Source organism: Geotrypetes seraphini, chromosome 6, assembly GCF_902459505.1.
Source record: "Geotrypetes seraphini chromosome 6, aGeoSer1.1, whole genome shotgun sequence".
NCBI classification, from domain to species: domain Eukaryota; kingdom Metazoa; phylum Chordata; class Amphibia; order Gymnophiona; family Dermophiidae; genus Geotrypetes; species Geotrypetes seraphini.
In genome coordinates this window covers 133,626,731-133,639,887 of record NC_047089.1, presented here as the reverse complement: position 1 = coordinate 133,639,887, position 13,157 = coordinate 133,626,731, and the positions used below count along the sequence as shown (strand labels likewise).

The 13,157-nt window shown below is 40.3% G+C and overlaps 1 long non-coding RNA gene across 1 annotated transcript in view; it reads left to right on the top strand.

The window, feature by feature from the left end:
- LOC117362377 overlaps positions 1 to 12,548 on the top strand; it is a 54,441-nt gene extending 41,893 nt beyond the window's left edge. The window contains exons 2-3 of the long non-coding RNA XR_004539871.1: positions 9,788 to 9,911; positions 12,298 to 12,548. This is a non-coding gene — a long non-coding RNA (uncharacterized LOC117362377). The remainder of the gene's footprint in view (positions 1 to 9,787; positions 9,912 to 12,297) is intronic.
- Positions 12,549 to 13,157: the final 609 nt, after the last annotated feature.

Here is a 13,157-nt window from a genome sequence, read left to right as displayed (position 1 = left end):
CTGTTAGCAGTAGGCACTTCCCTTATTAATATCCATTTAGTTTGCACCTTATAAACATTGATTTTTTTTTCCTCCATAAAATTCTGTCTTCTGCTTTTTCATATTTGTGCCGTTTTCTTCATAGAACTCTACATTCCTGTTACAAGGATAGCAGCTCCACAGAGTACCAAGGGGTTCCTTTTCTGTCAAAGATCTTCTTTTCTCTCTTAGGGGATATTTCATCCAACACTTCCTGCACATTTTCATTCCAATTATTATAGTAATAGCTAGCATTCCTTCTTGATCCTTGAGTAGTCTGTCCATTTTTTTGCCAAAATAGAATACTATCAAATTTTCCTCTTGTTTCTGTAATAACTCTGTACACTCCTTTCATTGTGCCCAATAGGGGTTAACTTGTGTTGAGTCTAGCATTCCTAATCATTTTGAAAAGCTGCTTCTACATTTGCAGCTGCTCAGTGCATTAGAAAAAACCCGCCAACTTGAGTGTTTTATTTCATCACTTGCCATTTGAAGCATTCCTCAGTTCTTTCACCTTATAGTTAATAACAAACCCCCCAAAAGGATATATTATGTTTCGTATATCTAACAATCTGGATCCTTGCTTTTGAACTGCATGGGAAGTCATACTGATTTTAGCCATCAGAAAATAATAGTTGAGGGTTTTTCCATTTCTTTCCATGCAATTGTCCATGGACTCTGTGACAATGTGCTGCTGCCACAGGGGAAGAGTAAATAGTGTGTTCACATTTCATTCACAAAGTAAATGAGACATAAAATGAAGTCCATGGACTATATGCACCCTGAGGCTCACTTGGTTTATCACATCAGTGCAAGGCTTCTTGGGCTGTGTTGTTGCATGGAACAGCAGAAATGTTTCAATACAGAAAACACATTGTTTATCCTTTGACTTTCAACACAATGAAACTGCAGTAAACATCCCCCCCTTTACAAAAGCGTAGCGCATATTTTAGCGCCGGCCGTGCTGGTAACAGGTCTGATGCTCATAGAATTCCTACGAGCATAGGAGCTGTTACCGCCGTAGCCGGTGCTAAAAACCACGGTACTCTTTTGTATAAGGGGGGGAGTTATATCTTTTAATGCTTGTACCTCATGTGCATATGCTATGAACTTAGTAGGACAGCATAAAGGAAGGATTTATTTCTTGCTTGGGGGATGCTGTATTGATAAGTAAGTTATTAGCTAGAGGGGATCTGCTTAAATCAGCGGTCTCAAACTTGCGGCGCATGGGCTGCATGCGGCCCTCCAGGTGCTATTTTGCGGCCCGCGGTCTGGATGCGATGATCAACTGCTCCCTTGCTGCAGTTGATTGTTCCGGTCAAAGCTGCGGCCCGGCGGCAGCTCCTCGCGTCATCCATACCAGCATTTCTCTTTCCTCTTCCCTTCCTTGTGGAGCAGCAGCGTGCCTGGCCGGCTCCCTTGCTCAGTCGATTGTTCCGTTCAAAGCTGTCTATTTTGCACTATGGCCCCCTTTTACTAAACTGCAATAGCGTTTTTTAGCGCAGGGAGCCTATGAGCATTGGGAGCAGCGTGGGTTATTCAGCGGTTTAGTAAAATGGGAGGGGGTATATTTGTCTATTTTGGGATAGTTGTTACTGAGGTGACATTGCATATTTTAAAGTCATCTGCTTTGACCTCTGAATACAAATGATAACATTTTATCTGTGTACAGTGTGTTTTGTGTATTTTAAAATTTTATTGTTGGTAGATCATTTTGACTTGGTCATGTTAAAAGTAGCTCAGAAGCCAAAAAAGTGTGGGCACCCCTGCCTTAGATCATCAGTTCAGCAAATTCTTTTCACATCATGCTACAGAGCATGGAGTTTTCCCAAAGGCATCAGTTTTGAAGGTCCCTTATTTTTGAAGCTATCAATAACAGTATTAAGGTGTAGGCTATACCAGAGTTTTTTTAACCTACTTCTTAAGGAACCCCCAAACCATTCTGGTTTTCAAGATATATTTACAGGCACTGCCTCCATTACTCAGAGTGGATTGGGGCCTCTTTAGCCTGTCCTCATGGAAAAATCATCCCATCCCCTTTATTATTTCTATTGCCCCTCTCGTACCTTTTCTAATTCTGCTATATCTTTTTAAAAATGTGGTGACCAGAATTGCACACAGTCATACCATAGAGAGATATAAAAGCATTAAAATATTCCAGTTTGTTTTTTTAATTTTCTTTCCTAATAATTCTTAACATTCAGTTTGCTTTTATAGTCACTGATGCACACTCAGCAAAGGGTTTCAACATATTATCAACGATGAAACCTATATCCTTTTCCTGGGCAATGATCTTAATGTAGAACCTTGCCTCAAGCAGCTATATCTTGGGTTCCTCTTCCCTACATGCATCAAGTTACACAAATAGATAAATATGGCAAATAATAAGTGACACATTGTCACCCAAGGAGCTCATAATCAAAACAAGCATGTCTAAACACCCAACCAAGTCGGCATTTGGACGACCTAAAAGACAGGTCTTCCAAGTGCCGATAATTATCAAACCAATTTTCTGGACGTGTTGTGGGCCTTTTTAGGTCTCTGAATGCCGCTATGTGTACAGAGCTGAAAGGAGCATATCTGGAGGAGTGGTTAGGGCAGTATGTGGGCGGGATGGGGGCTGACCTAGTCTTAGTCATCCTGCATGGATAATCGAATGTTTCACTAGATATCTTGGACAAAACATAAACGTTGTGAGTTAGACGATGTAAAAACAGGTATAAGTGCCAAAAAGGTATCCAAAGTGACCAGATAACCACCGCAGAGACAAAGTAAAGACTGACACACTCCCCCTGTGCTCACTGACTCCCTCACGCCCCCCCCCAAAAAATCATAATAAAAAGTACATACCTGTCAACAGAACATCAGCACCTGGTATAGGAAAGCCTAGTAGAGCTGCACACAGGTGTCTTAAATAGCCTGGGGGGAGGGGCTAGTGAACCATAGAGAGGAGGACCCAGGCCCATAAGCCACTCTAACCACTACATTTATGGTGGAACATCTGCGCCCACCAAACCGTACTCTACTACTATATAGGGCTACCTGCAACCCTAAGGACTATTGGGGTTGTAGTCAGGTGGGTATAGTGAGTTTTGGGGGTCTCACCATAACCTATAAGGAAGTTCTGGTGAGATGTTTATCTGGCACCCTTTTTGTGAAGTTCACATATGTGCCCTGTAAGGTGCTCCACTGCTCTAATGCCATGTCTGGGTGGCCAGTCCATCACAACGCTGGCCCCTCCCACATACAAAAGGTCTTGTTCTGAGCGTTTGGAACTTGGCTGAAATTTTTGGTCGAAAAAGTGGAATAAAGATAGACATCCCGGCGGTCTGGACGAACAATAGCCTGGATGTCAGATAGACTATTTTCGGGGGGGGGGGGGAAATCTAGACATATTTTTCAAAAATGGGCATTTTCCCACTGCCGACTTTGGGCATCTAGCGCCATACGCCCAAATCGGACAGATGTATGTTTTGATTATGCCCCTCTAAGCATCCTAATAGTCATTACTGCATGCTTCTTTATCAGTAAAACATCAGTTAAAGAAAATAGATCTAATACAAAAACATCTATATTTTTCTAATTTAGAAGAATGTTTCTATAGCAGAACCTAAGGTTATATTTTTCCTTACTGTCAATTGTTGTGGATAATTCTTGTTTTCAGTGGATTTAAGACCATGCTAGGTAAACACACTGTTCACTTACTGGGTACTAAAAATATGTAAACTATGAGTGCCTCATGCCCCTGTTTTCAGTTAGACAAGCAGTAGGAGGTACTTGACATTTACAAAAATTAGTCAATCCATAGAACACCCGGTGGAAATAAAGAAATGTGTGCAATATAATTATGCTACAGCAAAAAACACTTCTATCAAACTGATTAGGAAGTTGTTGAAGAAAGAGCATAACTATAGCTTTTGCTCTGAAGTAGTTTTGAACATTTGCCAAAGTTTTACAAATAGAATGTTTTAGTCCTTGTGACTGAGCAAGTCACTTCACCTTCCGTTGCCTCAGGTACAAAATTAGTACCTGTATAAAATATATAAACCGTTTTGATTGTAAGCATAGAAAGGTGGTTTATCAAGTCCCATCCCTTTAGTCCACAGAATATTTTTCCATATATGGATTCTGACCAATGGCATAGCATGAGGGGGGGCGGTATGCCCAGGCAACATCTTGGTGGGGGTGCACTGTTCTCCTCTCAACCCCCCCTCTCCTTACCCACCCCCCACTGCTACACATGCATGCTGCTTCCCTTCCCCCGTACCTCTGTAATGTTCCTGGCACACACTGCTGTCATGCCATCGACAGCTACTCCTACTATTTCTACAGCGCTACCAGATGTATACAGTGTTGTACAGAGTCGCAAAGAAGACAGTCCCTGCTCGGAAGAGCTTACAATCTAAGCAGACAAGACAGACAAACAGGATGTCATGGATACAGCTAAGGGGAATGGTTATTCTGCTAGTTGGATTGGTGAGCAGTGGGGAGTAGGGTTATGGATTGAAAGCTATATAAAAAATGGGGGGTGTTTAGTCTGCTTTTAAACAAGGTAAAGGAAAGGGCTTGGCGGACAAACTCGGGCTTAGGAAGTGACGTCAGAGGAAGAGCCTACACTGGCGTGACAACAGATTGGGGGTTGCTGCATGCGCCAGGAGCATTACAGAGGGAAGGGAAGTGGCACGTGCATGGCAGAAGAGGGTGGGGAAGGAGAGGGTGGAGGTGGGGAGGATGGGGGAGAGGCGCCACCGCCCCAGGCGCCTCTCACCCTTGCTGCACCACTGATTCTGACCCAGAGTTGGGCAACATTAATACTACAGGTTAGTCAAGGGTTTCGACTTCCGTCAGATGTCGGCTGTGGGAATCAAATTTTTCATGCATCTCATCCACGGCCGACTGGATTTTATTAAGCCGATCAGCCAACGCCGCGAACACAGACCTGGTAATGTCCGTGATCCAGTCCCCAGCCGGGACAGTAAAAGTGTCTGGTTCTGCCGCCATCTTGGAGGCGGGAGTCTAAAGTTTATCCCAGGCACTACAGGCTGTTTTTATGGGCATACCCAACTCGGATGCCGACCCCCGAAGGCACCCCCGCAAAGCAAGGGGGTTACTGAGCTGGTAGAATGAAAATATACCTGGGGGATGCAGGAAAAGGCTGAGATATTCGCGGTTTTACACATAGTGGAGCGGGAGCTCTCCTTCCGCACGTCCGACTAAGCAGGCTGCATCATGTGACCCCAGTTGCTTCTTTTCTGATTGGCAAGCCCAATCGGTGGTAGCTAAAGTGTTTAGTGAATCACTGCTCTCCCAAATTTGCATGCCATTTCCCTCATTTGCATGCATGGATCTGGATGGGATTGCTGAACACTTTAGTGAATTGGGTCGGAGGGAAATCGGGTTTCAAAGGGCTCACAAACCAATCGGTACACGATTGGTTTGCTTTCTGAATCTAGCCCTATAAGTGTTATGGCTCCACCATGGAGAGATACAAGGGCATTATAATATTGTAATCTTTGCTTTTCATTCCTTTCCTTTTTTTAAAAAAAAGTTATTAATGCAAATTTTCAAATTACATGACAAAGTAAGTCACAGGAAATGAAATGAGCTAAGCATTTCAAAAAGAAATGAAATGGAGAATTTAGGATTTAATATGAAATTAAGATAAATTTATAACTAAATATACAAAAAATTTTATATAATAAAAAAAGCAGAAAATTAATCTGTGTCACATAATTGGGTGGAATCAATGAAGAGTGCTGCCATGCTATTCCTGTTTGGACAGGGTGGCGTTCTGAGAATCCTCATTGTGATATAGAATATATCAGCATGATAGAGTGAAGTGTTGTATGTTTATCATACATAAGAACATAAGAGTTTCCATGGCTGGAGAGACCGCATGAACTGAGGCGTGAGATCTCTCCTTCGAGGGTGTCACTCTTTCCTCCGAAGATCACAGTCCGCCCAGCTGTCCCGGAGCTAAGGGGAAGTCTTTTTCAGATGCACCAGCCCGGGAGCCTTTCTTGCTGGTCCCATAGAGCGGAAGGACCAATTCCGGAAGGGAGCAAGAGGAAGAATTATCAACTATCCAGCGGGTGACGAGAATCTAGCAAATTCAAGGAGGTTTTTCTACAACTGAGGCGGCTCAGGGCATTGTGGGAGCTGCAGGGAGCTTTGGAGCAGAAGCTGCTCCCTTGCAGAGGTCCAAAGTCTTTACAATGGAATCCATTTGGGAAGCTGTTTCAGCTATGCAAACTTCTCTCAGGAATCAAATCCAGCAACTTTCTACAAAATGTACTACTACTGCACTCTCAGAAAATTTGGAACTTAAAACTAAGGTAACAAGTTTAGAGTCTAAAACTAGTGACTTTGAGGTTAAGATAAAATCTTTGGAAGTACAAGCTCTAACTTGGGCTAAGGACTTTAAGCAAGAAATGATGGAAAATTCTATCAGGAGATGTAATCTCCGGATTATTAATTTTCCTAAAATACATCCTATTCCACCCTTAGCAATGTTTAAAAGATATATGAGCGAAATTCTGAAAGTGCCCGAGACCTCATACCCACCTCTCTCAAAAATATTTTACCTTCCTACGGTTGTTAAACCTCAAAATCCCAAACAGCAGAATGTGTCTGCTGATAGTTTGGATATGACCAATTTCCTTGAAAGGTCGGACTCTGAGGTCCAGGTTTCAGCTACTCTGATTGTACGGTTTGCTAATGACTCTGATAGGGAATGGATGCTTAAGATGTTTTGGCATGTTGGAAAGATTTCTCTTCTCTTACTCATGCTTATTGGTGGAACTCAGTATGCTTATACTCTAAATATGAGAAAGTGGCAGCGGAAAAAACTAACTCCTTATCTACTTTCCTTAAAGTGTGGTCTCCTGTTATCGAATATTGTAAGTCTTAATCCTCTTTACACAATCTAGAGGTTTCTTTACATTCTACTTTAACCTAAATAATCTTAGTGACTGCCTCATCTCTGTTCGTATATGCTGTACCTTTTTTCTTTTTCTTTTCTTTTGAATGTCAATATCGCTATGTTGTTATAATTGCCTGCGTTTTTCTTACTTATCTTATCTGCCATTGTTGCTGTGTATTCACTGCAAGTTTATGACTGTAGTTATTGGATTTTGTTCTTTTGTTATTTTACTTTGTTACTGAATGTTTAATTTCTTGTTTTGATGAAACCTTAATAAAAAGATTGAACTAAAAAAAAAAAAAAAGATGTTTTTTTAAATACAAGGATGTACCTTTCCTGACGAACACTATAAGAATGTATCCAGATGTTTCTCGGTCTACCCAGAAGAGAAGGAAACAATTTCTCATTTTGAGGCCCCGGGTAGTCCAGTTGGGGGCAACTTTTGCTCTAAGATATCCCTGCAAGTGTGTCTTAGGGCTCCTTTTACTAAGCCGTGTTAGGGCTTTAAGGCGAGGAATAGCGCACGCTAAATTGTCATGTGCGCTAGACCTTAACGCCAGCATTGAGCTGGCGTTAGTTCTGGAAACATAGCATGCGGTAATTTCCTGCGTGCGCTAAAAACGCTAGCGCACCTTAGTAAAAGGAGCCCTTAGTATACAGGGATGATAGATATGTTTTTTATGAACCGCAACAGTTGTCTAAATTTATTTCTGCCAGAGAGCAATCATTAACTACTACTACTTGAATTTTGCTGTTTCAAGATAACTCAGGGAATAATTGCTTAAGAGCAGTCAAGCCACCATTCTTTGTTTTCTTTCTACTTGATTTCCAAATGTTAATTTCAGTTATTCTTTAGCAACTTCTTCAATATAGAGGACTAACTATACTTTGTATTAAGGATATATCTTCTAAATAGTTTGGATTTTTGTATTTCATGAGCACAGTATTTTTTCCTGTTTATTGTCAATGATAAAATATAAATAAAGGATTATATATATATAAAAAAAGAACATAAAAGTTGCCATACTGGGACAGACTGAAGGTCCATCAAGCTTAATATCCTGTTTCCAACAGTGGCCAATCCAGGCCACAAATATCTGAGAAGATTCCAAAGAGTAAAACAGGGTTTACGCTGCTTATCCTGGAAATCAGCACTGGATTTTCCCATGTCCATCATAATAATGGCTTATGGACTTTTAGGAAATTATCCAAATCTTTTTTAAAGCTTGATAAACTAACTGATTTCACCACATTCTCTGGCAATGAATTCCAGAGTTTTACGTATTGTGTGAAGAAATATTTTATCTAGTTTGTTTTTTTTAAATCTACTATGTAGTAGCTTTATCACATGCCCTCTAGTTCTAGTATTTTTGGAGAGAGTAAACAAGTGATTCATATCTACCCTTTCCATTCCACTGAGTATTTTATAGACCTCTATCATCTCCTTTGAGCCGTCTCTTCTCCAGGCTGAACAGCCATAGTCATTGTAACCTTTCCTCATAGGTAAGTTGTCCCATCCCTTTTATCATTTTTGTTGCTCTTCTCTGTACCTTTTATAATTCTGCTATATCTTTTTTTTGAGATGTGGTGATTAGAATTGCACACAGTATAAGTGTTATGGCTCCACCATAGAGCAAAACAAGGGCATTATAATATTCTCAATTTTGCTTTTCATTCCTTTCCTTTTAAAAAAAAAATTATTTATGAAAATTTTCATTTTACATGACAAAGTAAGTCAGGAAAATAACAACAACAAAAAAAGAGCAAACATAATGTTCTGTTCTAGTTAAATAGAATAAAGGAAACATCAATTATACGTTGTAAATATTACTCCATTATAAAGAGGAGAAAAAACTGCAAGAAAAAGGCAGAGATTAAATACCTAAGAAACCAATAACAGGAAAAAAGATGTTTAAGGAGGAACTAGACATATCTTACCCTCTGAAGAACAACTACACATTTACATAGGTATCTTAAAACAAAAGTACCTCCCAAGTGCACAATCTGAGACTTCAAAAGTAGAAATTGTTTTCTTCTAGTCTAGGTTGTCCTTGGTACATCCTTATATATCATTACAAAAAGCTATCTTTATGCATAAAAAAACAATCTAAGCAACAATTCTCTGTCAGAATCAATAGCAAATTGCACCAAAAGTGTAGCTGGAACCAGGGCCTCTATATCAGATCTTTCTGGGAAATGTGTTAAGTCCAAACTCTGCAGACAAAGCCTGCTGTTTAGGACTTTGTTTCTTCTTCTTTTCAAACAAATAATATTTTTTTAGAGAGGATGATGTGAGGCTACTGGAACTTTCAATGTCTCCGTTAAATATCTTGTAAACATTTCATGAGCATTAACTGAAAATGCCTTGGGAAAGTTTATTAGACTGAGATTATGTTGTCTGACAGCATTCTCCAAGTTCTCAGAACTAAATTGCACAGCAGAACCTATGTGTGCAGCTGAGCTCTGTGGCACCAGATCAACTGTTAGTCTGAGTGTGTTTCTTTACCACCAGTTTGGGGAAATATTTTTCATTGCGACTTTAGTATTTTGATCCTTTATACGGATCTACAAGACTTTCTGACCCCTGACACAGGTGGAGACGCCAAAACACGGCCCATATCAGGTCCATCACTAAAGTAGGATTGCCGAGAATATGAAGGCCCTATGTACTTTTCTTGTGTTCCTTTGTGGTTTGTACTTTGAATCCCTCTTCTGTTCTAGAGCCTGATAAAGAAATCTGAATTCCTGGACCCACAGCTGGGGCAAATACCTTCATAGACTCCAGTTCAGGGTGTTGCTTCAAGTTCTCAGCTGATAACTTTGATGACCCCCACTGTTCTATTCCAGCTGCAGGTTCTTCTCCAGTCTCATGGCTCTGGCATGGGGTAATACGCTTCCACCTGGAAAGGCATCCAAAGTTGCCACAGACGATAGAGGCTATGCTGGTGGGCTCTGTTCTTCTGGAAACAAGGTGACACCTTCAATGAAAGAAAAGCCGAAGCTCGCTATCATTTCTATGTGCTGGAACTGTGGTCTATGAAGGCACACATTGGTCCAGTTAAAGAAGTAACAACTCCTAGTTCTACTGGGGAAAACCCGGGTCTTTGATTTTCTTTTTTACTATTGGTAATATGAAGAAAGAGTCAACGGCGTGTGGGTGAGCTCCTCAAGCAGCTATCTTGGATAGGCTCCTTCACCCCTGTGTGGTAGAATTTGCATACTCTCCATTCCTTTCCTGATAATCCCTAAAATTCCATTTGCTTTCTTAGCCACTGCTGCCCACTGAGTCAAAAATCACTGTAGGGGTAATAAACTCAATTAATTAACTGTTGAGTGACTAAAGGTACAACAACAAATCTTGAAAAAAGTCACTCCATTAAGGTTAAAAATAAATTAAACCCAAATTTAATTTGTTTGCATATCTAGAAGAACTCTGCTCAGAGACATGAAGGCTGAAAACTCCGCCTCACCACCTAATCATCGCAGTGTTCAATCCAATTTCAAACCGGTGCTCATAGTAGTTCATTATACTGTCACTAGCTACACGAGCTATAAAAGAACATCTCTTTTTTTTAAATACTTGAAAGTGTATTGAAAATACTGAAACTTAGCTTAGACTTTATACTAGTTCCAACGTGCTATGTTTCGGTACTGCTTCAGGGAACCGACATTAAGTTTAAATGCAAGTTAAACTTGAGGTGAAGTCTTACTAACTTTAAACTCGATTGTAAATTCGCCAACCACTTTATGCTTATTCTTACTATTATTTGGGTTGAATTGATTTTTAACCTTAATGGAGTGACTTTTTTCAAGATTTGTACTGCTGCACACTGAGCAGAGGCTTTCAATGTATCTTCAACAATGACACCTAGATCCTTTAACTGGGTGGTGACTCCTTATGTGAACACTGCATCATATAGCTATAGTTCAGGTTCCTCTTTCCCACATACATCTCTTTACACTTGCTTACATTAAGGCCCTGATTCTGCAAAATGCATCTAAAGTTAGACGCCATTTAGATGTCTAAGTTAGGCATCCTTTGTAGAATCACGCTCAGCGGGGTTCAGCACTGTTTAGATGCCTAACTTTTTAGGTGAGATTTAGACATCCAAACAATGTCCTTAATGTTATAATATTTTATTATGCTATTAGAATGGCGATTTTATGCTGTTTTTCATTATAATTGTAATACTGGGAGTTGGATCTGTTTAATGCTTTTATTTATTTCTATTCCATCAGAGTGACTGGGATTCGAACCAGCAACATTAAGATAGAAGGCTGTAGGTTTAACCAGTGTGCTACAGAGTGAGCTAGCAAGCTGCATAGCAATTGTAAAAGTAGGTCTTATAGGCATTGTAAGGAAGTCTACTTTTAAGCATAGTTTAGGCTTCAGATAGACCTGAGTTCTATGGATGGAACTTAGGCACAGTTTGGACGTGCTTAATGTGATTTGCTAAATAGCTCTCTGGGTTTTTATTTTTGCTTTATTAAGCTCAAAATACATTTAATAAGCCATCACATAAACAGGGCACCTCAATACAAAGATATTGCATGCAAAACCTTCTATTTTTCTGGGCAAACAGTAATGGTATTTGCTAATTAGAGGAAAAGATTCATTAACTGAAGCACAGCACATGAAAAACAGCTTTATGTTTCTTGCTAAAAAGCTACCCCTTTTTTTCTCAGTAAAGATTGCTCCAATGATAACGTGACCATTTATTTTTTTCATCAAAAGGGGACATCTATTAATTGTCAGTCCCGCCACCAATCCCAGAATTGACGTCGGAAAGACTTCCTGTCGGGTTTAGCAGCTGTAGCGGCAGGGCAGTAAGAGCAGTAGACAGGGGGAAAGATGGGGAGGCTTTTCTTTTTTTTTTTTTTTTTTGCGGCAGGGAGGGACAGGAAGTGATCGCCTGTCCCGTTTTCCCCAAGCATAGCTTCGGGACGCTGTCCCTAAAAACGGGACATTTCGGCGTCCCGAAGCTGTCTGTGGGGACAACGGGACAGGAGGTCTGAAAACGGGACCGTCCTGTTCAAAACGGGACGTATGGTCACCTTATCCAATGAGGTCATTCTTGAAACAGGTGGATTCAGCAAATAAAGCACATGACAAAAATATATAGATTGCATATATAACTTCATTTGCAAAAGGTTAGAAACGGAAAAAAACAGTTGGGAGGCAGGAGGAAGTTGTATTAGTGTAATCGTTGTGAATAAAGCTGTGGCCTGTTTCACCACTACCTTGGAGTGTGAGTTATTTCTTTTAAGATAAATAAAAGGGTCTAAGGAGGCCTAACAGAAGAAGCAAATGCCTATGTTAACATTTTTTTTTTCTTTCCTCTATTTGATGCTGCCAGAACTTTTCACTTACCATGGAATGTAACCTCTTCCCCAAAGAATCCTATAAGAAGATTATAAATGGCACTTTCAGAAAGAATTATGACATTGTTGCAGCTTTCCAACACACTATTCATCCAGTATGACTAGAGCAGCTCTGAAAAGGGTGAACAAGCTTACAGCTGAATAATTCTACTTCTCAGGGAAATTTAAGTACAGAAACAGTGGCAAACGTCTACAGATTTGGATCTAATTGGACGAGATTTTAGAAGGTGACTTTGAGTTTTTTCTGGCTTCATTCCTGACTTGAAATATGGTATCTACCACTATCTTGTTTTTTCATTTTATAAAAAATATATTGGGTCGGTGTGTAAGCCCCATGGTAGGCATTTGTTTTTAAAATGACAGCCGTGGAATTAAATTAGTCCACATATATTCAGTGCTTTTATTTGTGTCCGGCAAAAATTAGACTCCTTACTTAGTTTCAAAATACCTTGCAATTGTTTTTAAACAGGTGGAGGGGCATAATAATAATAAAAAAACGTCTAAGTCCCCTTTTGGCCTAAGGCCCTAAACACTGAAAGTAGCAGCAGGGAAAATGTCCATTCTTAGAAAAAAAACCCCATCCAAAATGAGGATTTTTTTGAGAATGGCCTACCTCTATGTTCAGCAGTTGAATCGCCCAGACCACCACTACGTCTAACCTTAGGACACATTATGAACCAAAAAATTGCCCAAGTCCCAAACGCCCAAAACAAGACCTTTTAGGGGAAGGAGGGGCCAGTCCTTAGCGAGAGGGAGAATTAGAAGGCCTTGAGCATGCGCAGATGGCATGCTCAAGGCCCGGCAGAGGCAGGAAGTTCTTCAAGCGGCACCGTCA